Source organism: Mus caroli, unplaced genomic scaffold (assembly GCF_978045245.1).
Source record: "Mus caroli unplaced genomic scaffold, Mus_caroli_1 scaffold_5, whole genome shotgun sequence".
In the NCBI taxonomy this organism is placed as follows: domain Eukaryota; kingdom Metazoa; phylum Chordata; class Mammalia; order Rodentia; family Muridae; genus Mus; species Mus caroli.
This window is the reverse complement of record NW_028227260.1, coordinates 4,120,692-4,141,610: the sequence shown is the minus strand read 5'-3', so window position 1 is coordinate 4,141,610 and position 20,919 is coordinate 4,120,692. Positions and strand designations below refer to the sequence as shown.

Genomic DNA, 20,919 nt, shown 5'->3' with positions numbered 1-20,919 from the left:
TACCACATGGGAATCTTACCCTGGTCTTTTGTAAGAGCTTTTAACTACTGAGGCACCAGGCCCACATCCTTATTCCTAGTTGCAAAGTGAACACAATTTGAATACCAACTCATTTGGTATAATCCTATGTCAGCCTGAGGAGCTATGGATCATTGAAGTTCAAAGGCTCACTGGGTAATAAAAATACACAAATAAAATTGGAATCCATGTAGATCATTAATTCCTTCATATCAAAAATCAAAATCTCGGGGAACTAAATTTTCAGATGTTCTGAGTCCAGGCTTTAAAAATCACATTCTGCATTCACTTTATTCTGCCACATAAGGGCCTTCATGTTTGGCTCTGAATAACTTCATGAGTAACCGGATACTGGTCTGAATGCTGTCTAGTAAAATGCCAAAATTCCTAGAGCACACTATCTGTTCCTTACCATCAAAATCACTCAACTCATTCTGAGGAATGATGTTTTCACAAATGGTCCTACTGTTATCATTTCTTCCCAACTAATAAAACAAAGCAAATACTCAGCATGACTAGAGAATAATTTGCTGCTTTTCTTTTCATTAAACAAATCTCCTAGTCAAGTTATTAACTTTAGAAGTAAATACAAAAAAAAGAAGGAACATTTTCAAAGAATAAACTTTTTTTGTTCTATCATTACCACAGTTCTCCACATTGCTTTGGATATGCATCTCCTTTTCAAGGAGTACAATGTCTTATTGTTTAGACAGTTGTCAAGACTAATCCTCCTCCTTACTTGCTTAATTTGTTATATTCACTATAGAACGTTTGGAAAGAAGAAAATGAGATAAGCACAGGATTTGAAAAGGGGACATCAACACTCCCCACACTCACTAACCATTAGTATCTTTCCTTATTATCTACCTCTATGTTAAGAATGAATAATGGGGGTCTATTTTTTTTTCTGTTGGAGTAATGATAGTCACATTATATAATTACATGGTTTGGATGCTCTACTGTACCTTTTGTGGTGAAAACCAAAAGTAGAGATAATTACAATCCTGCTGAGCTGGGAGGCCAGCCTTGCCACGTGGAGATCCCCGACAGTGGCCATCAAGCCTTCACTGTGTCTGACAAGACAGCCAGGGCAACTTGGAAGGCAGATTGGAGGTGGCAATTTAAGGAACTACAGGAAGCCTGCACAGCAGTGTGGTTTTAGAACTAGCAATTTTAGCCTCATCAGTGGTAATTTACAAGTGATTTAATGGTGCTGAATCATACGGCCGCTTCAACATTTATGAGTGGACATAAAAGTTATGACAGGTTCTCAGTGTAAGATGAATATTAATGTTAAAAATTATGCTTGCTTTTAACTGATATTCAATTTGTGAGACGTTCACATTTTAATTTGGGGGGCAGGGGCATAATTCTTTCAAATACAAACCCTGAAGAGAGATAATGACAGCTGAAAAAACAGAGTTCAGGGTACAACCAGTGCTGACCTCTGCCATGTTTGGAAATTGGCTTTCACTGGTAATAGAGCTACTTCCTGTGGATTGTGATAAAGTCTCTTAGTAACTTTTATTTGTTCTCCTTATCTAGTTGTTTTGTTTGTTTTGTTTCATTTTGTTCTTTTAAAAGATGTTAAGATAGGATTTGTCATCAGGAATATGTTCCCAGTTTTAATCAAAAGACATTCTATGAGCTGCTGACAATGGTTCAGTGAGTAATGGTACCAAACCTGATGACTAGAGTTCTATCCCTGAACAAACATGATAGAAATACAAAACCAACTTCCTTAAGTTGTCCTTGGACCTTCACAATGCATATGATGGTATGAATGTGTGTGTACACATGCACACAATACAATCACTGTTGTCAGGGCCAAGAGCCTGTAACTATATGGCCGTAGGCTTTAGAGAAGAGTCTACTACCATTATTTCGCTAAATGGGCATAGTATTAAAACAAATCATAGTGATTTGCTATTATGCTCATAGATTAGGGCATCTCTCATCCCTTATCAGAGACACACCACCTTGTTAACACAAAGATCCACAAGTAGTAAAGTTGTAGAGACTAAGAGACTGAGTGTAATTCTCAGCCTTAAATGGGATATTAATATCACAGCCTCTCTTATCAATTATCACAGGTCACTTTGACAGATGGGATGGAAAGATTGTAAAAGCCAAAGGTGGTAGATCTACATTTTTTGGACACAGCAAAGCAGCAGTATATGCAAAGTTACAACACTTATGACAGCATAAATAGATGCATAAGTGCTCAAACAGACCAAATTCTAATAAAAAAAACTGTTTAGCAACTAATAGCTTCTAGAAGAGCAAGGATCATTCTTTATAAAGACATGGACCCAATAGGTTGACCATGAACCATCTGATTATATGGTCAACTCAAATTATACTTGAGTTTTCTTTTAAAATAAAAAAAGATATAAAGTTGGCTGTGTAAGGAGTGGGGGTAGATCTAGGATGAGTTGGAAAAATGTGGCAGATATGATAAAGTATGAAATTTTTGAAAAATTAATAAAAATGAGAAAGAAAAAATGTTATTCCATTAAAGAACAATGCATTGCATGACAATTGATGTATAGCCAAACCCTTCCTTTCCATGTTGATCATTCCTTTAAACACAGCAACTCTTTTTATACTGCTTTTGCAATGTGGGTGCTGGTTGTGATTGACATAAAATCCCTATAGTGCTAGTCAACGAGATGCAGGAGAAGAGAGAATATTCTACTGAGAATTACATAATTAATATCTGTTCTTACAGTCTGTGTAATTGCCTTCTGGTATAGTTGCTGGAGGGTGGTAAAAGACTGGTGGGCAAAGAAGAAAAAGAGAGAAGCCATAAAGATGCCGATCATAAAATCAGGAGAGGAAACCTGTGCCCAGAATGACATAAGAAAGTAGCATAAGAAAGTGAGCCTGAGCATTACATAGTTTGCCAATACTGGGAACCTATAGAGACACTGAAAAGAAGAAAGAAGCTAGAGTGTGCAAGTATGCTCTCTCTCTCTCTCTCTCTCTCTCTCTCTCTCTCTCTCTCTCTCTCACACACACACACACACACACACACACACACACACGCACGCACACGCGCATGCGTGCGCCCTATAAATCAATAGTGTAAGATATAGGTAATAGAGCTAAGGAGCCAGCCTGCAACCTGCTGCGGAGGCTCTGGTAGGTGAGCAGCCACCTCACACCTAGCACCTGAAGGATCAGGTTAAGTAGGCAGAGGGACCAGAGCATCTACTCCCTGACTTCTCAGGAGCCAGCAGGGCAGAGTAACCCAGTGCCCCGCCCCTTTCCTGTCATCTTTGGATCACCACAGAGGCAAGCCTAAGAAGGCGCATCACAATAGGGCGCTCTGCCTCACCTGTTGTTAAGGGAGGAGTCAACCACACCAAAATGAGTCTGCATGGTGCTCGTGGGGGCCATGAGAGATCAAGAAATAGACGAAGGTCAAGTGACAGATCACAAGATTCATCTCATGAGAGAGCAGAGTACAAGCTCACTCCTTGTATTAGAAATGTGACAACAAGGCAGCATCATATTGAACAAGAAAAAGATCATAGTTCTCATCTAAGCAGTCCTCATCCTCAAAGAGCATCCCCAAATGGCTCCATGGGCAGTGCTGGGAACAGTAGCAGGAACAGCAGTCAGTCAAGCTCAGATGGTAGCTATAAAACATCTGGGGAGTTAGTGTTTGTGTATGGGAATGCAGAAGAAGGGCCTGTGAATGGGAAAACATCTGAGTGAGTGACCCTGATAGTGTATAACACCAGATTTGTTGTGGACCTGTCCACTTTTACTGCACAGCCAAATACAATATTGGGCAGGATGGTTGGATCTGGCCAGAAACATAATTTCGCATGTCCCATCGAGAAAGGAGAATATGAGGTGGCAGAGGGAATTGCTTCTACTGTGTTTCGAGCTATTTTGGATTACTATAAGAGAGGAATCATCCCCTGTCCTAATGGTATATCTATTCCTAAACTGAGAGACACATGTGATTACCTTTGTATCTCTTTTGAATACTGTAGAATTAAATGTCAAGATCTCTGTGCCCTTAAGCATGAGTTATCAAATAATGGGACTCATAGACAATTTGAATTTTATCTGGAAAAAATGATCCTTCCTCTCATGGTAGCAAGCACCCAGAGTGGGGAACGAGAGTGCCATATCGTAGTGCTTACAGATGATGATGTAATTGATTGGGATGAGGAGTATCCACCACAGATGGGAGAGGAATATTCACAGATTATTTATAGCACAAAATTACGTAGATTTTTCAAGTATATTGAAAACAGAGATGTGGTCAAATCAGTTTTGAAGGAGAGGGGTCTTAAGAAGATTAGATTGGGAATAGAAGGCTCTCCTACCTACAAAGAAAAGGCCAGGGGGGCCGTCCAGAAGTCATTTGCAATTATGTCCAAAGACCCTTCATTTATATATCCTGGGAGAAGGAGGAAGGGAAGAATCAGCATGTGTAAAGAGTAAATCCATTACCAACGTGGCAGCAGCTGCTGCAGACATTCCCCAGGACCAGCTAGTAGCCATGCACCCTACTCCACAGGTGGACGAGTTGGATATCCTTCCCAGTCACCACGCTTCCGGCAATAGTGATCTCCATTATGAGGCGCAAAATTCAATGCTGTGATGCAGATATTCCTGAAACCATAGCATGCTACCCTCCACAGTGACTTTGTACTCCTCATTCTGTACTATGAGGGCACTTTTCTTTATTGTGAGATCTACATGTTTAGGATACTACAGTGCAGGCTTTTTTAAAGACCAAAGTAGCTGAATGGTTTTTAATGAGTATAACTTTAGCATCCTGGTTCCAGTTCTATAAATACATTTTTTTTTTTTTTTTTTTTTTACCAGTAGGTCCGTGAAATTGGTTCTTTGTATGGGGACAGTCCTTTTTCACACATCTAGGTCTTCTCAGAAGTGGTGGGAATTTTGCAGCTGGGGTATTTTGAGTGTAGATTGATATTTATCATGCCTCGGGTAATATGCAGAATATTACAGTTGCACTTCATAGATGGTGGTTAAATGGAGCTGTTGATGCCATTTTAGAGCTGTGATACACAGTACAATACAAGTGCTTCTATCAGAGTATTCCCCAGTACAGTATATATAGTAGGCCCACCACAAGCAAAAACATATCTATCATGGGTTTTGATAAAATTTGATGCTTATAGTGTTAGTTCACTCATCTCCAGAGCCCTGCAGCCCTTTTAGAGTGAGTCACATACAGAGAGGGTGAATGTCAAGAGGTGGTTTACTGTCCAGTCAGCCTTATCCTTATGTGTTCATGTATTTATTTACTAATACTTTTTTTCTTAAGAGTTATGAGATAGGAAAACGTACTGTTTGCTGTTCATTTACTAAATGATATAGACTCGAGGTTTTTATCAAAGTAAAATTTCATTGTTTAAAATAAAGATATAGGTAATACAGAATTTGAAATAAAAAACTTATAATGCAAACTAAGAAATGGCAGTAGAAAGAGTTGAAAACTAGAAACAAATACAAATGAAGATATTACACATTCAGATGAATGAATTTCATGTTAAGGTTCTACATAAATCATATATATATATATATATATATATATATATACATATATATGATAGGTTTGTCACCTTTGACCCTTTTCTTCATCTTCTGATGATCTCTTGCCAGTTCCTATACAGTTTCTGATAATTCCTTGCCAGTTGGAAAATTCATCTCATAGAAAACCACCACCACCACCACCAACCTCAAAACAAAAGTATCTCTGAAAGTCTCAAAGATTTTCTTCAGCCATTCTGCAAACACAATTGGATATGGTCTGACAAAGCGTGTTTGCTTATTAAGGAGAAAGAAGACTTAAGGAATATGGTTCTAGGCCCCAAGAGGGGGGAAAAACATAGGGTAAGAAATCAAATAGGCCTCAGGAGCAAACATTTGAACTGAGGCACGAAGGAAGCCTGACAGGGAAGGCAATATATATATTGTAGTAGGAGAGCAGCAGAATGGTTGGAAGGCTTCACCTAATTTTGATGTTTCATGTAATTTTAAACTTCTTTTTTTAAGAGAGATGAACTTTTGCCATTTTAATTGCTGTTGTCATGTTAACATTTTTAGTTCCATGTAATAGAAGCTAATGCTAGTGGAGAGACTTAGGATGTTTTTACTCTCATATCTTTTTCCCCCTACTCTTTTTTATGTCTTTTAAAATCACTAACTTGGATTCTAAATAATATATTCCCCTCCATAAGCAATATAAATTAAGAAAATCTCTTCATGGGGGAAAATCCCTTCATGAAGGGCCAGTTCAAACAAACAGCCCTTCATATAATGAAAGATATTGTATATACTACCAGAAAATAAAATGGAGGATAATGACCAGAGACTAATTGGTTAAACTAATCAAACTATGAAGGTAGCAGTCTTGGCCTTGTGGATGAAGTACCTTAAAGATGGTTATAGAAGCAGCTAGCTCCCAATAAAGAATTATGCAGTATTACAAAATTCCACTGGAGGAAAGCACTACCTTGAAAACACTAAGCTGAAAGAGAATTATTTCACGTAAAATACCTCTAATTTTCCTACTTCTTAAACATAGGCAGATGGGTTGGCATCAAAGAGCCTATTTGATTTAGATGCTCTTTTAGTGATCAAAATAGAAGAAATAAATTGTGATCTTTTCACAGGGCTATGGAGAAGTGTATAAAATAACAACCATGGGAAACCTATAAATAAATCTAGAACACTATTATTAGTAATAGCATGATTTGTATTAGCATTGTATTTTGCTGCATTCTTTCATCATTTTAAGAAAAACATTCTGTTTCATCCTGAAAGTCCAGCCATGCAGATAAATATAATTTTAATAGCTGAAAATAAACATTTCTCCTATTATACCTGTACAAGTTCCAAAGCAATTTGAGATGTACTACTGACTTAGATACAACACAGGATTACAAGGTACATATAATGGTTCCTTTTAACACTTGAATCCAGTGAAGATCAAAGACTCTCAGCAACATTTCCATAGTTACTCAGTTGGGATGTTAGCAGGGGAACCTTGGAAATTCAGCCACTACATCTTGAACTGGTTCATCTTGTGATTTTTTTGGTTCTTTTGGAAGGCTGTATCAGAACTCAGATGATTGAATACAATCAGTTTGTCTGAGTGACAGACTGGCAAAACTCTTACAACTAAGAATTTCCAATAGTATGGCCCACTTGTGGATTCCTGCATGTAAAACTCATTTCCCATATAGGAGACAGTAAGAGAATGACTCCTTCTAAGTCCTTTTACTAAGGACTTTATATTTATATATGTACATATAATATTATATATTTATTTACATAATGTAGTACTATATAATCATTCATAATATATATTCATATACCTATATGAAGCAGGGTCTCAAGCAAACCACCAGAGATGTACACCCCACCCCAATTTCACATAGAGAAGTTGGTGGGTGGAGTATGTATTGGGCTAACTACTCTTCCTAAAGGAAAAGACTAGCATGAAATCGGGTATTTCTTTTCACATTCCTTTGAGTAAGAAATGATTAACGGGACCATATCACTTAACTAGAAATTAAACATATTAATGAAGAGTGCAAAAACAGAAGGACATTCATTGTAAGACACGTGACCTTTGCCTTCCCTGCTACAACAAAGACAGCAGTAATTCCTATTAGTCTTTCTTGTACAAAAAAGGAGCTCACCCATTTCCCTGGGTAATTTAATATTTCCTACGCATATGCTAGGAATGTGATTTCCTTTCTAGCCCAAGATTTCTTAACCAAATCAATAACAGAAATAATACAATTTGTGAGAGACCAAACTGCATTTATTGGTCTTGAAATTGCCTATTTTATGCTATACTTCTTAGTGGTTTTTATTTAAAGAAAAGGAACTTATCTTGTTGGCAGGAGGGTTTCTGATTCAAGAATTGCATAGTTATTTTTGTTGCTTGCTTATTTTTTTAATTCAAAGTATATGATCTTATTTGCTGAAAATATGAATCCTAAAGACTACTTTTCTATTATTTTCAGCTTTAAGAACATGTGCCAACCATTAAAGTAGAGGAAAGGGTTCTAATAGATCCATATGTCATTTCTTTTACCAGGAGTAGTAACTTTGCAAACTTTAAGGCAGGCTGATGTGCAGAAATAATGAAAGTCTTGCACTTGTTAAATAATTCTCTATATGTGCACAGTCAGATGATTCAAAGGAGATCCTAGCAGTACTTGCTGCATAAAGTTAATTAATTACCACTCTTCAAATAGCACCTTTGTTTATAAGGACAATTGCTATACATGGTATCTAAGTCCAAGTCATTTTCCAGCAAGGTGAAAGCAAGAGTTATGTGGAGAAGACAGTTACATGTGGTAGAAGCCAACACCAGAAGGCAGTACTACCCACAGTTTAATGAGACAGAATAGAGAGGAGACAGAGGAGGAACGAAGGATACCTGGCTAAAGGGGAATGTTGATTTTTCTATGCTGTTTGGCAATAACTGTAAGCATGCTACTAGTACACTTGTCATGTATTGCCTTTATTACTCCAGTGGAATTTTATCACTAACCCTTGGAATCTATAATATTGTTGTGCTACACATATAAATAAACAGGAAAAAAAAAACCTCTTGACTCATGATGAAGCTAGATTACCACACAACCACCTAGCCTTTATTTCATAACCATGAACAACAGAAGTACAAGAAGTATAAACCTAGGGAGTTAGGGATAGAAGTCAGTTAGTAGGGTACTGCGGATCACATGCACAAATCCTGGGTTCCATACCTAGCACAATATAAACTAGGCTGGTAATGCATGATTATAATCTTAGCATTCAGAGACTAGAGGCTGGAAAATCAGAAATTCAAGGTCATCATTGACTACATAGCTAATTCAAGGTTACCGTGACCTGGCCTACTTGAGATCTTAGGGGATTCATTGGCTGGGAAGAAGGGACAGAGCACAAGCATGAATCTAGCACTTTCAAAGAAAAAGACAACTAAAAAACTACATTGATTCTATTTGACTCCCCAGAGGAGCAGGGCATGATTATTCTAGGAAGACTACTTGCTCTCACTTGAAGTTCCTTTTTAAAATTTCAGGCCTATGAGATCTTTCAGCAGGTAAATCTGCTTGTCACACAAGCCATTGATCTCAGTTCAATTTCTGAAACCCATAGGGAATACAATAACTCAATCTTGAAAGTTGTTCTCTGACCCCTACACATTTGCAACAGCAAGAACATGCCTACACACACACACACACAGATGATGATGATGGTGGTGGTGGTGGTGGTGGTTGTGGTGGTGGTGTCTGAGGGTTTTTTCATGACTTTGGACTCTTGATTCTCAACTGGGGTGACTTTGCTCCCTAGAGGACTCTTAAAAATTTTGGAAATATTTTTGCTGGTCACAACTGTGGGGCCAGGAACAGCACTTACTGACAATATTGTACTGAGTTCAGTGATGTTTCTAAGCACCCAGGGGTGCTCACCATTACAGAAGTTCAAAATGATCTGGCTTGAAACATCCACTGGAAAATCCTAGGTTGAGAAATCATTCCTGGGAGAAGTACATTGCTTCCCTCTTGGTTTCCTTTCCATTGTTGAACTGGGATCAAGGTGTTGATATATCACTGCTAAAGCTTGGTAGCCCATGTTGGAGACCTGGGCTTCTGGGAGAGCCGACTGGTTACTCATGGCATTTTTCCCCACTGGGGTACTAGAGGTGCACTGGTTATTCATTACATTTCTTCACTGGGGTGCTACAGGCATATTGGGAGGAACTAGTTTAGCAAGGTGAAGTAGCTCTGAGCTCTTTGCCATGACTTGTTTTTAACAGCCAATTGACAAGCCTCAGTTGTGCTCCTTACAATTGTCACAGCTACACCATGATCACAGTCATATTCAAATGCCCTGAGATGAAGTAACCTTAGAGTCCTGCCTCCTGACCTGCTCCTTCCTTTTCTGAGTTTGTAGACCCATGAAAATGGGCAAGGGCTTTAGGAGCTGAAAAGCACTTTCCTATCTGATTCAATTCCTTTGATCGTCTCCCCATTGGAGAAATATTTGACTCCAGGGACTCAGAAATCTAGTGTGCTAGAGGTTATGTTGTACAATATTTCAAATTAGTATATTGATTAGTGGGATACAAAATCACATTTCTCCTCTGGGGTCCTACAGGCCCACTAGGCAAGTCAACTTAGAAGTGCTTGGTAGCACTAAGCTGGTGGCAAGCATTGAAAAAGAAATACACTAAAGTTGCTGCCATTGTCATTCATGGCACATACTTCCTAGATCACTACTAATTGTTCTATAAAGATAAAGGCACATGTGCCTGTCAACGTACTATGATACAAGTTTTAGTGGTGGACTTGAATTAAAGGAGATTAGAAGATGCTGGCCTAGGTCAGGAGGTCCTTTCTTGAGAGCCCATGAGTAAAACAAAGCTTGAAAGAAGATTTTCACTCTTTATATCTCATTTTATCTGTGAGCTCACAGACTCAAGTTATGTGAACATTAATGGGTCTAATGCATTGATCAATAATTAGGATAAAATGTCTCTTAGTTCTATTTTGCAGACAAGAGGTATCATGAAACACAAAGTCAGATGAGGTTTTTACATGCTTGTTTTATCATAGTTTTAAAAAAACCTATTAAGTAAATATGACACATAGTAGTAAAGACTTTGTAGTAGGTAGAGTCTGAATAGCATCTTATAGAGAGCAGGAAAGACATAGGAGCCACCAAACACTTTCCACAAGCAGGGAGAGTTCATAGTTCAGATAACAATAGCATGAATCACCCTTGCTTGGCACTTCAGCTAAATGAATTGGATTCAGTTTTACTGAATTTGGGAGTACTACAGATGCTCTTTGAGTTACACTCTCAGTATCTGTAAATGGCCATATTGCACTGGCCTTCATATTGACAAGGACTAGAGTGTGTGTGTGTGTGTGTATGTATGTATATGTATATACACACACATATATATGTGTATATATATATATATATATATATATATATATATATATACACACACACACACACACACATATCTTGAATAATGCCTTATATATCCTACCTTCATCAATTGACTTATTATTATTCCTGATGAAGTTTTGTGCATCTTTCCTATTCTTTAATGAATAAAAATATTTCCAGCTAGAGATTTTTGATTATTTTCACTCATGTTTAGTTTTCAAGCCCCTCAAGAACAGTAGGAGACAATATCTATGTGATGTGAAATACTCTGTGCTGACATTCTCCAAGTTCAGCCCACATTATGATCATTTAGCAGATTTCTTAAATCTCATTTTCTGATTCAGTACATCTTGGGGACAGGTTTATAATTTTTTCCCTTCTACCAAGTTCCCAGGAGATGTTGTTGATGCCCAGCTGGGGGGCTACTCTTTGAGAAACACTGCTCTGCATGAAATTTTATGATGACTAATGCAATGCCCATTAGGAGAACTACATCAACAGTACCTCACTCACCACAAAGGCCCTGGAGCTTGATTCTAGGAGAGAAAAGAAAGTTCCCACAGAATAGGGAATGATAAGCCCATCATAACTTTCCCAGTAAAATTCACATTGCAATGATTGCTCCCAGAACGAAGTTAATACTTCCAGGAGGGAACGAGGCATAAAATAAAGCCTCATTCTCATGTATCAAAAACATCTGCAACAGTTCAGAAGCCGAAACTCCAAATCCTATGTCTCCTTTTTTAGAGTAAGGAGGAACATGAGTTATTGTCTTATTCTCCTAAGAAAATATCTTCATGAAACTGATGTTTATTCTCCTCTTTTCACAGACCTTATCAACCCCTCCCTTTATTCTCAGTTGTCAAAACCAACACAGATTCACTGAAATTAATGAGGGACATAATTGTGCTCTAGATCAGGCAAGACATTTTCTTTTAGAACCTTCATTTCTCTGTTTTTTGGAAAACTTTGAGAAAGAGACATCTTTAAAGAAAGATACATCTTTAAAGAAAGATACATCTTATTCCTTCACAGGCTATTTATGTTTTTTCCCTTAACTCTGTATGTTCATGTAAATATGACCAAAAAAAAATCCAGCATTTCTCCTTGAAATCAGATGATAGCCAAAAGATGGCTAGGATACCACAGATGGGACTAAGGGTCTGTGCTGTGGTTCAGAGGTTGAGAAAATAAAAACCAACATATGGGTAGGAAATTTTAACATAAAAGAACCAAACCAACCAACCAACCAACCAATCAATCAAACAAAAGCACAGGAGCTTTTGAGTTAGCTTACAGCTGCCAAGATGCTAGCCTGGGGTAATGGCTCAGTCAGTTCAAAGCTTGTTCTTACAGCATGAAGACCCAAGTTCAGACCCTCAAGGTCCATGCAAATAAGTTCAGATGTGCACTCATGTAAAAAGCCAGGTGTAATGGCACAGACCCATAATCCTACTTCTGGGCAGATGAGGACAAGAGCATCCTTGAGGCTTTCAGGATAGTCAGTCTAGCCAAATCAGTAAACAAAAGGTTCAGTAAGTTACCTTGTCTCAAAAAATAAGCTGGTGGCTGGAGAGTGTTTGTAGAAAATTCCTGATGTGATCATCTGCAACATCTGCCCCCCCAAACACACACACACACACACACATACAAGCATGTACACACTTGTGTGTGCCAGCACTCACTCACACATGCACTCCTGTGCAAAGTGCCAAGATGAGCACAGTAGGCTGACTCTTACAGAATGCAGAAATTATAGGAACATTGAAGTTTTCCAAAGAAGACCATGTGACCAGAACACCCACCTCTGGGAGCTCAAAACAAACATGAATGGATTGGGCTAGTGTTTGATTGCTTTTGTCCTCAAAAAGCCCCGAACATCTGTATCCCACAGTTACTTTGACAGCATAATCAATAATGTAAGACAGTGTAAGCAAGCTGGCCTGAAGAATAAACAAAACATAATTAAACCACACTTTCATTTGTCTCTGTTTTAACCAAGCTCCTGCTGAAGTTTAGTTCAATTCAGCATTCAAATGTAATCTTCTTATATGCACAGGACCCAGAAGTTTGCAGCTATTCATAACCATTAGTTAGATCCACAGTGGCCACTATGGAAGCTGCTGGCCCCATGTGAGATTTATGCATCTGAAATACAACCAGTCTGAATTGAGATGGGCTAAGTAAGAGCATAAAATATACACTTGACTTTTCAGGAGATAATAGAATAAAAGGAACATGAAATATTTCACTAATTAAGAAAAAACACCCAATTGTATGTTAAAACAGTATTTTGAATACATTCAGTTAAATAAAATGAATTATTAAATTTAAGACTGCTTCTCTCCACTTTTCTTAATATATACAAATAGGAAATTTACAACTACATGTGCTGATGGCATGGTGTGCATAAATTATGAATTTATAAAAATATAATTTCTATTCCGTACAGTTTACAATTTTAAAGTGTACATTCCTGATGGGATTTTAGTACACACAGAGAGGTCTGTAGCTGTCACCATGTTGTGTTTTCAGAACATAGTCACTGCCCATTATATTCTTTTAGCAGCTGCCTAGAAAATATAAACTTGTTTGTGTCTCTGAGTTTGCTCATTCTGGAAATTTCTGACAAATAAAATTCTATAGCATGTGGCTGAATACTCTTCAGTTATATAGAGATACTGTATTGTATTTATCCCTCTAATAGTTGATGAATATACATACTGTAATGCTGTTTCCCTATTTTCATATGAGTTTGTTTGTACTACACTAACAGATGGCCCACTGAACTATACTCCAAGTTGAATCTATTGTTCTATATTTCCTTTCATTGGAGATTCAGTGTCTCTGCATTCTTAGAGACTTAATTCTTGACTGGTTTAAACTAGCAGGAAGTAGTGTCTTACCATGACTTGTGTTGTACTGTGGTTTTGCCAGGAAGTCCTGAATTATGGTATCCTTACAAAGGAGCTTACAGGAATTTAGATTTGTCAGACCAACGTCCAGGGAAATCAGGCGGCGTGACTTGTTTTCTTGATATTTAGTTCTCTCAGTTTATTTCCTCTCTCACCAAAGACCTACTTGTCTCCACAGCAGTATTCTGAGTCATGCTGTTCCCAGTGAGCAGAGGTCCCTTAACAGTTTGGGGCACATCACATGTCACACACAGCAAGTGATAATATCTATGTGGTAGACTGGGAAAAATGTATGAGACTGTTCACAGTATGAAATAAATGGCCCTATGGCTTGAGCCACCCTGAAGTCTGGAGAGATGAAAATCTAAGCATGAACATAACTATATATATATTACCATTACCATTTATTATCTTAGCTGGGACAATGGTTCTATTGAAAGGATATGCTATTAATAATCTCACTGAGACTACAGACATAAAGCAATTCAGTCCCAGCAAACTGTGACATATGGTTACCCTGCAATGTGACACACTGGTTAGAAAGTTCAGTTCCAGAAAGCTGTGAATCCCAAACTATTTCAATGAGAATGTTTCCTATTGGTCAGCCTGAAGATTTGTGACATAATTGCTGGCAAAATTGGAACTCATGTGTGTGTGTGTGTGTGTGTGTGTGTGTGCGTGTGCGTGTGTGTGTGTGTGAGAGAGAGAGAGAGAGAGAGAGAGAGAGTAGTATGTATGTGTATGGGTGCATTTGAGTAGGTAGGGAGCATGCACACATGTCTACATGCATGTGGACATCAAAGAACAACTTGTGTGTCACTCTTCAGCTGTCATCCACCTTTGTGTTTTTGAAGTGGGGTCTTTTCATTACCTGAAGCTTAGCAAGTAGCCTAGACAAGCTCACTGGCAAACCTTGTAAATCTGCTTGTCTTTGTCTCCCCAGCTCTGTGTGTACAAGCACACAACCCCTCAGGTCCTCCAGGCTTTTTATGTGGTTTCTGGGGATCAAATGCAGTCCCTCATGTTTGCCAGGCAAATACTTTACTAACTGAGCTCTTGTTCCATCCTCCATAAAATGGAACTTCTTGGAAATAGTAGGACAACAATTAACAGCAGACAACTTTCTGCCTTTAATTGTAACAGCCTTAGTACCTGGAAGCTGTGAGAAATAATTCTCCACTGAGCTGAGTAACCTTCAATAATTTGTCCCTCAAGAGCTCATTCCTCCCCATTGCTCGATCCCTAAAAATAAATCCTCCCGTGCATCTTACCCAACACTCTTCCTCTTCACCCAGCTTCTCAGTTTGCTCCTTTTCCCTTCTAAATAATGCACAAGGCAATGGCAGAATGCCCTGCCTCATCCACCTATCATTTTGCATACTGGGAGTCTCATGCACAAATGAAAGGAAATGAGTAAGACAGCAGAAAATCCTTCCGTCACAGAGGCATTATTTGAAGGAGAGAAAAATGAGAAAAAATGGGGGAAACCAAAGGAAATAAATGATTTCAATAAAAGTGTTCTTTTTCCAGTTGTGTATTTAATGGTTTTTATTTTAATATTTGGAGTTTTATAGGCCAAAAGACATATACAAGCACATAGGGAGACTTGCTCTATACTACAGATTTTTCTAATGTGCAATTTGGGCATCAGTCGAAGGCCATTCAATCCCTCACCATTATTTTTAGATAAAGCCATGTAGCATTTCATGGAGTTTCAAATTATGCCCTGCAGTTTCTCCACAACATGCCCTTCAGAACTAGAGACTGGATGTTTATAGCTATTTCCAGCTGGGCTTTCAGCAGTGTGGTAAAGAGAAGTTGCCCTTCTTTCTCTCTGAACTCAAGCAAAGCTCATGGATTTTATGAAGACATGCAATAGCCAAGTGAAGCGACAATATCCAACCTAGCAGAATTATGATATTCATCATTTGCAGGAGTGGAGGTTATTATTCCTTTGACTTTGTTGTTAAGGATCCTACTTCCCAGAATCCCCCTAAGTGGCTAGCAACCAAATGTGGCACTCTACAGTTGTTAGGACAATGTAGCAAATACTGTTAGTACTCGGCTCTCGTTTCCTCAGATCCCTTCTTTATTGCTTCTGCCTCTCCCACCCTCCAACCCTCATGCTTTCAGTCATCAAAGGGAATGTACAAATCTTCTTGGTGGTTACCATCTCAGGGTCCTGTTCTCTGACTTTGTGCATTACTAGAGAGAACAGGAACTATTTTTTAAACAGTAGCTAAGAGGTAGAATGAAGTACTATTACCGTGACTGTGACAAAATACCCTACAGAAACAATCTTAGGAAGGAAGGAATTTTTTTCCCTCATAGATTAATGGAAGTTTGAATCCAGAGGTCCATTTCTGGACTCAACAAGGATTCTTGTGGTGGTCAAAAAGCACAGAGAGGTACAGAGGGGCTTGGGAACAAGGCATAACCTTCAAAGATCTGTCCCCAGAGAACTATTTCTTCCAAGTGGGCTCCCTAAAGTTTTCATTATCTTCCAGAATGCTAACCCCTTGAGGGACAGTGGTTTACCACATGAGCCTATGAGAGGCTTTTCATATTCAAATCACCAAGTAGAAGGAATATCCAAGCCTAGCTCTCCCTGTTCTGGTTGAGATACATGTTTGTTTTAATCTGTAATTTAAGTATTAAGTAGACATATTGTATTTGGATCTTTTAAATCTTGCAACATTATTTTTGAGATCTCTTCAGCATCCTTTTGAGAAATTTATTTCTATTTTGTTGAGTTAAAAAACAATTAAAGCTTGGAGAAATGTAGTGGCCTTTCAAAGGTTACACAGGAGGTGGTCGTTCTATGACTCACAGTTAGGTTTTGATTGCTTTTGTCTAGTGTTCTTAGAATTCTGAAGTTCTTGACTTCTCTTGTGAAAAGACTAGTTAACAAATTGAAATTCCAATGCCTAATGACTACTTTAAATCTCAAAATAACTCAAAACATGGAATGTAACGAGATACCTTAATAATAACAAGTGAGTTGCTACCAGCAGAAGTATCTCATCTGCTGGCATGTAATGTTCATGCCCTTTATCTAGAACAAGATGCTCATTTTCTTTGTCATGGGAGAAGTCTGACTATCATTTCAAGGGTTAGAAAAGAAAATAGAATTGGCCAGATATAATAGGATGTCCATTCTAGTCCAGCCAGCAACTGTGGGTTCCTGCCTGTTCCCATGGGAAATGCTACTAAGTGACAGTGACCAATGCGGCATTGAGCTTCACAACTGGCTCTTTGTTCAAGAGCCAGTCTGTAGTAGCTATATGGCTCTGAGCACTGATACATTTAAGAAATGTGATTAATCTGAGCTTTGATCTACTTCCAAGCTAATATGTCAGTCTGACACATGTTCATGCTGTCTTATAGAAGACATGAGGCACCAATGCCACAGAAAAAGAAATTTGGTGCTGATGAAAAGATTATAACCAGATATCAATATCTGTGCCACTTTCAGAGTTCCAATTCTCATGGAAGGACACAAAAGATCAGGTGATACCTGTACCCTATGAGTTATAAGAATCCTAAATGTGGGAAAGTTGAGTCTTCCTTAATGAATGCAAAAACACTTGAACTTAGTCTGGAAAGGAGACTTCCTCTTGATTTGACAACAATAAACAACCTTCACCTTCGTCCATCCCTCCACTATCCCATGTTTACTCATTACACAATAGCCTTCTTAAATCAGTTTATATGAACGGTGATTGGGGCTTTTCTTTGCAAGTTATACAGAAAGCTGAAAGATACCCAGAAAATGGTTACCAATTAAATGCACAATAGGTTTCACCTCTTCACTTTCTGCTTAGAAAAATTCCTCATGCTAACCCCTTCATTTTCTTCCATCTTTCCTGATGGTTTTATAACTGCATGGGACTAATGGCAGCTATGGAATGAGAAAATACCTTGGGTGTGGCACCAGATCCCTTAGTTTTGTAATTTCTTCATTAAGCAATTATGCACTGAGCATCTGCCACCTACAAGGCCCCATTGATTGTGCTGGATTAAAACGGGGCTGATTCACTTTCTCTTCCTTGAGAGGCATCCCCAAACCCCTCTGAGGCTTCCTTTTCTCTAAACTGAGATGAACAAAGCTTTCTCCACACCATTATTAGGAATGATTGAGACATTTAAAAAATTATCAAGTAATAACACTCATTCAGTTTTCTCCAAAATCTCTTTTCCATATGAGCCTGACATAGAAACCTAAGTAAATCTACTGTTGTCCAAATTTCATTACAAGAGCAGCAAGCACATTTAATGAACAGCTGGGAGGGGACTGGCAATGGGGAGGGGAAGCATAAAACAATTTCTCTCTGATCCCAAATTGAAAATGGATGACAGAAAAAAAATAAGATTCCTTCATTAATATTCTGTTCTAGGATGTCTCATTTAACAAAGCCTTTGTGTGCTGTGTCTGCTTAAACAGACTTTTTATAACTTCACTACAACAGCAGGAATGGTTTCCATCCTAAGGTCATCTGAAAAGCTTTGGTGGATTGGCTTGCCAATGCACTTAGCTGTTAAATAATGCACCTGGATACAACCCAAATAGCTTTTAATTCTCCTTAGAGCTAGAAAATCACAAAATAATAAATCCCTAAGGCCAAAAGCCGTGTTGATTTATTTATTTCTCTCCTTTATTTTCTAGGCTTAGGTTAAAAAGAAGACAGAGAGGTATCAGTGAATTTAGATGTCTGATATTAAAAAGGATTCACAGAACTTATAATTAGTCACGGGACTTTGAAAGCCTAACAGGACTTGCTTCTTCAGAAATCCTTGGACATGATTTATACTTCTAACTTCAAAGAAAACTTCATTTGTGTTTCAGACACTTCTTTGCAAAACGTCAGAAAACCAAGTACAATGGAAAGAAAAGGAGGAGAGAAGACAGGAAAATTAAGAGGCACAGCTCTAGAAGTACTGGCACCAGAGTTCTCATCAAAGGAGTAAATCCCCAAGAGAGAATGGAGTTTTGAATAGTTTTAAAAAGATGAGATAGTTCAGAGGGCAAACCTCCATAAGACACTAAAATGAACAGTTAAGATTAGAAAGGATATAATACACCGGTTAGTATTTTTGTTGAGGCTGACCTGGGAAGTTAAATATAATTTTTAGGAGAGCAAGGAGTAACTAACACTAATTTTGTATCTTTCTTGTTGAAAATAACAGTGTGTACATGGTTGTGAATACAAGGACTCAGGAAGCTGAGGCAGGAGAATTACAGTAAGTTCAAGGTTAGCTTTAGTTTACACAATGAGTTTGATGTTCACTATATGTTCTCTCTCTTCCCCTCCCCCTCTCTCTCCCCCCTCTGTGTGTGTGTGTATTGTAAACTGTTATCAATAGAAATAAACTGGATATCTCAAAAAGAAACAATTTGTGGATCAGTAGGATTAATTCTTGTTGAGTAGAGTCATTTCTTGTTAAGGTTGATTTTTTTTTTCATTAAAATTCCATTCAGTATTCTACCTAGCTTTGAACTTACTATGTTGAATGAGCTGGCCTCAAACTTGCAACAGTCCTCCTGCTTCAGGTTCCCCCCAAATAGTTTAAGGGCATGCACCACTATACCAGGTTCTGTGACTCCATATTGATTTCAGAATGCAGATAACCCTTTCTATGCAAAGAGCAAAGCAAAGCGATGAAAAACAGAATCTATTAGCTCATTAGTTCATTCAGACTCTGAGCACAGTCAATCAATCACCCATCAAATGTATTTCTCAAATTTGTAATTTAGCAAACTTACCCTCATAATACAAAGAGATCCAAATATTTACACATTTTTCCTAAATCACAATAGCTCAAGGACCTTTAATACGATTTAGTTTATAAAAAATATAAACTTCAGGACTGATGGGACACATCTGTAAAGAAGAAAGATTATGATATAGAAGGGCTGCAAGGCAGAGAACTACCATGACCTTAAGAGTTGGTTTATTCATGTAGACCTTCAGTCTCTCTACATGAGAGCACTTCCCCTACTCACTTGTATTTCCATGGTGCTAGTTTCGTTTTGTTTTTTTTTTAAATACATTCAAGTCATGATGCCTACTGTGAAAGCCCTGCCTTTGGTCCAACCAGAAAGCTATCCTCATCTTGAAAACCTACTTGAGATATTTCCCTGTTTAAAAGTATTTCCTTGCCCTTTTCTAAGCTATCAATTTCCTTTTTCCAAATTTTAGATGGCAACTAAAGAGGGTCCTTATTCTGTCATTTCTGAGATCTTTAATTGTTTCCTGACTTCTCAAACATTTATCATCTTCCCAAATCTTATGTAAATGATTTGAACACTGGATTTAAGGTCATCCTTTCATAGGGTTTCATGTTTTGAACATTGTAGGCCCTTTGAAAATAGTTAACCATTTCTTGACCATGCTACTTTTGTATCTGTGTGTAAACATGTGTTGGTACATATATGGGAGTACATGATTGTGTGTGTGTGTATGTATGTATGCACACACACACACATATGTGCATGCATGTGCATACCATATTAATTTAGTGTCAATCATTAGGTTTTGTACAAATTGGTTTTCTGAGATGTTGTTTCTCACTGTATGGGAGCTCACCAAAGAGGATGGACTGGCTACCAAGGGAGCACCAGGACTTACTATCACGTTACCCTAACTCCTACATAATAAGCTTCTTTATGTAGCTTCTATAGATTGGACTCATGTCCTCACAGCAGTATCCTTACTAAACTATCTACCTAGCACTGGATCATCCTTCTTGTGTCATTTGAATGTGCTTGCTCATTAATGTCTTCAGCTCTGATGGTCCCACTGATCATTTCTTTGCTTTTTTTCTGCATTGCCCCATCACATGCTTTGATCCATCAACTCAGAAAACAAAACTGTCCATTTTCATCAATCTCTCTCTACATTTTTAAATCCTTGGAAGTCATATGTAAGCTGGGACACTGCTGTGTTGCTGGAAGAAGATATGGAAATTTCTAGGTTATGTGTATAGTTTAGTCTTATCCATCCTCTTT

General features: G+C 38.1%; 1 protein-coding gene and 1 pseudogene across 5 annotated transcripts in view; one reads left to right on the top strand and one right to left on the bottom strand.

The window, feature by feature from the left end:
- Positions 1-20,919, bottom strand: part of Frmpd4 (FERM and PDZ domain containing 4) — a 667,256-nt gene that overhangs the window by 301,049 nt on the left and 345,288 nt on the right. The window lies entirely within an intron of this gene.
- Positions 3,391-4,642, top strand: LOC110286807 (BTB/POZ domain-containing protein 10 pseudogene; annotated as a pseudogene).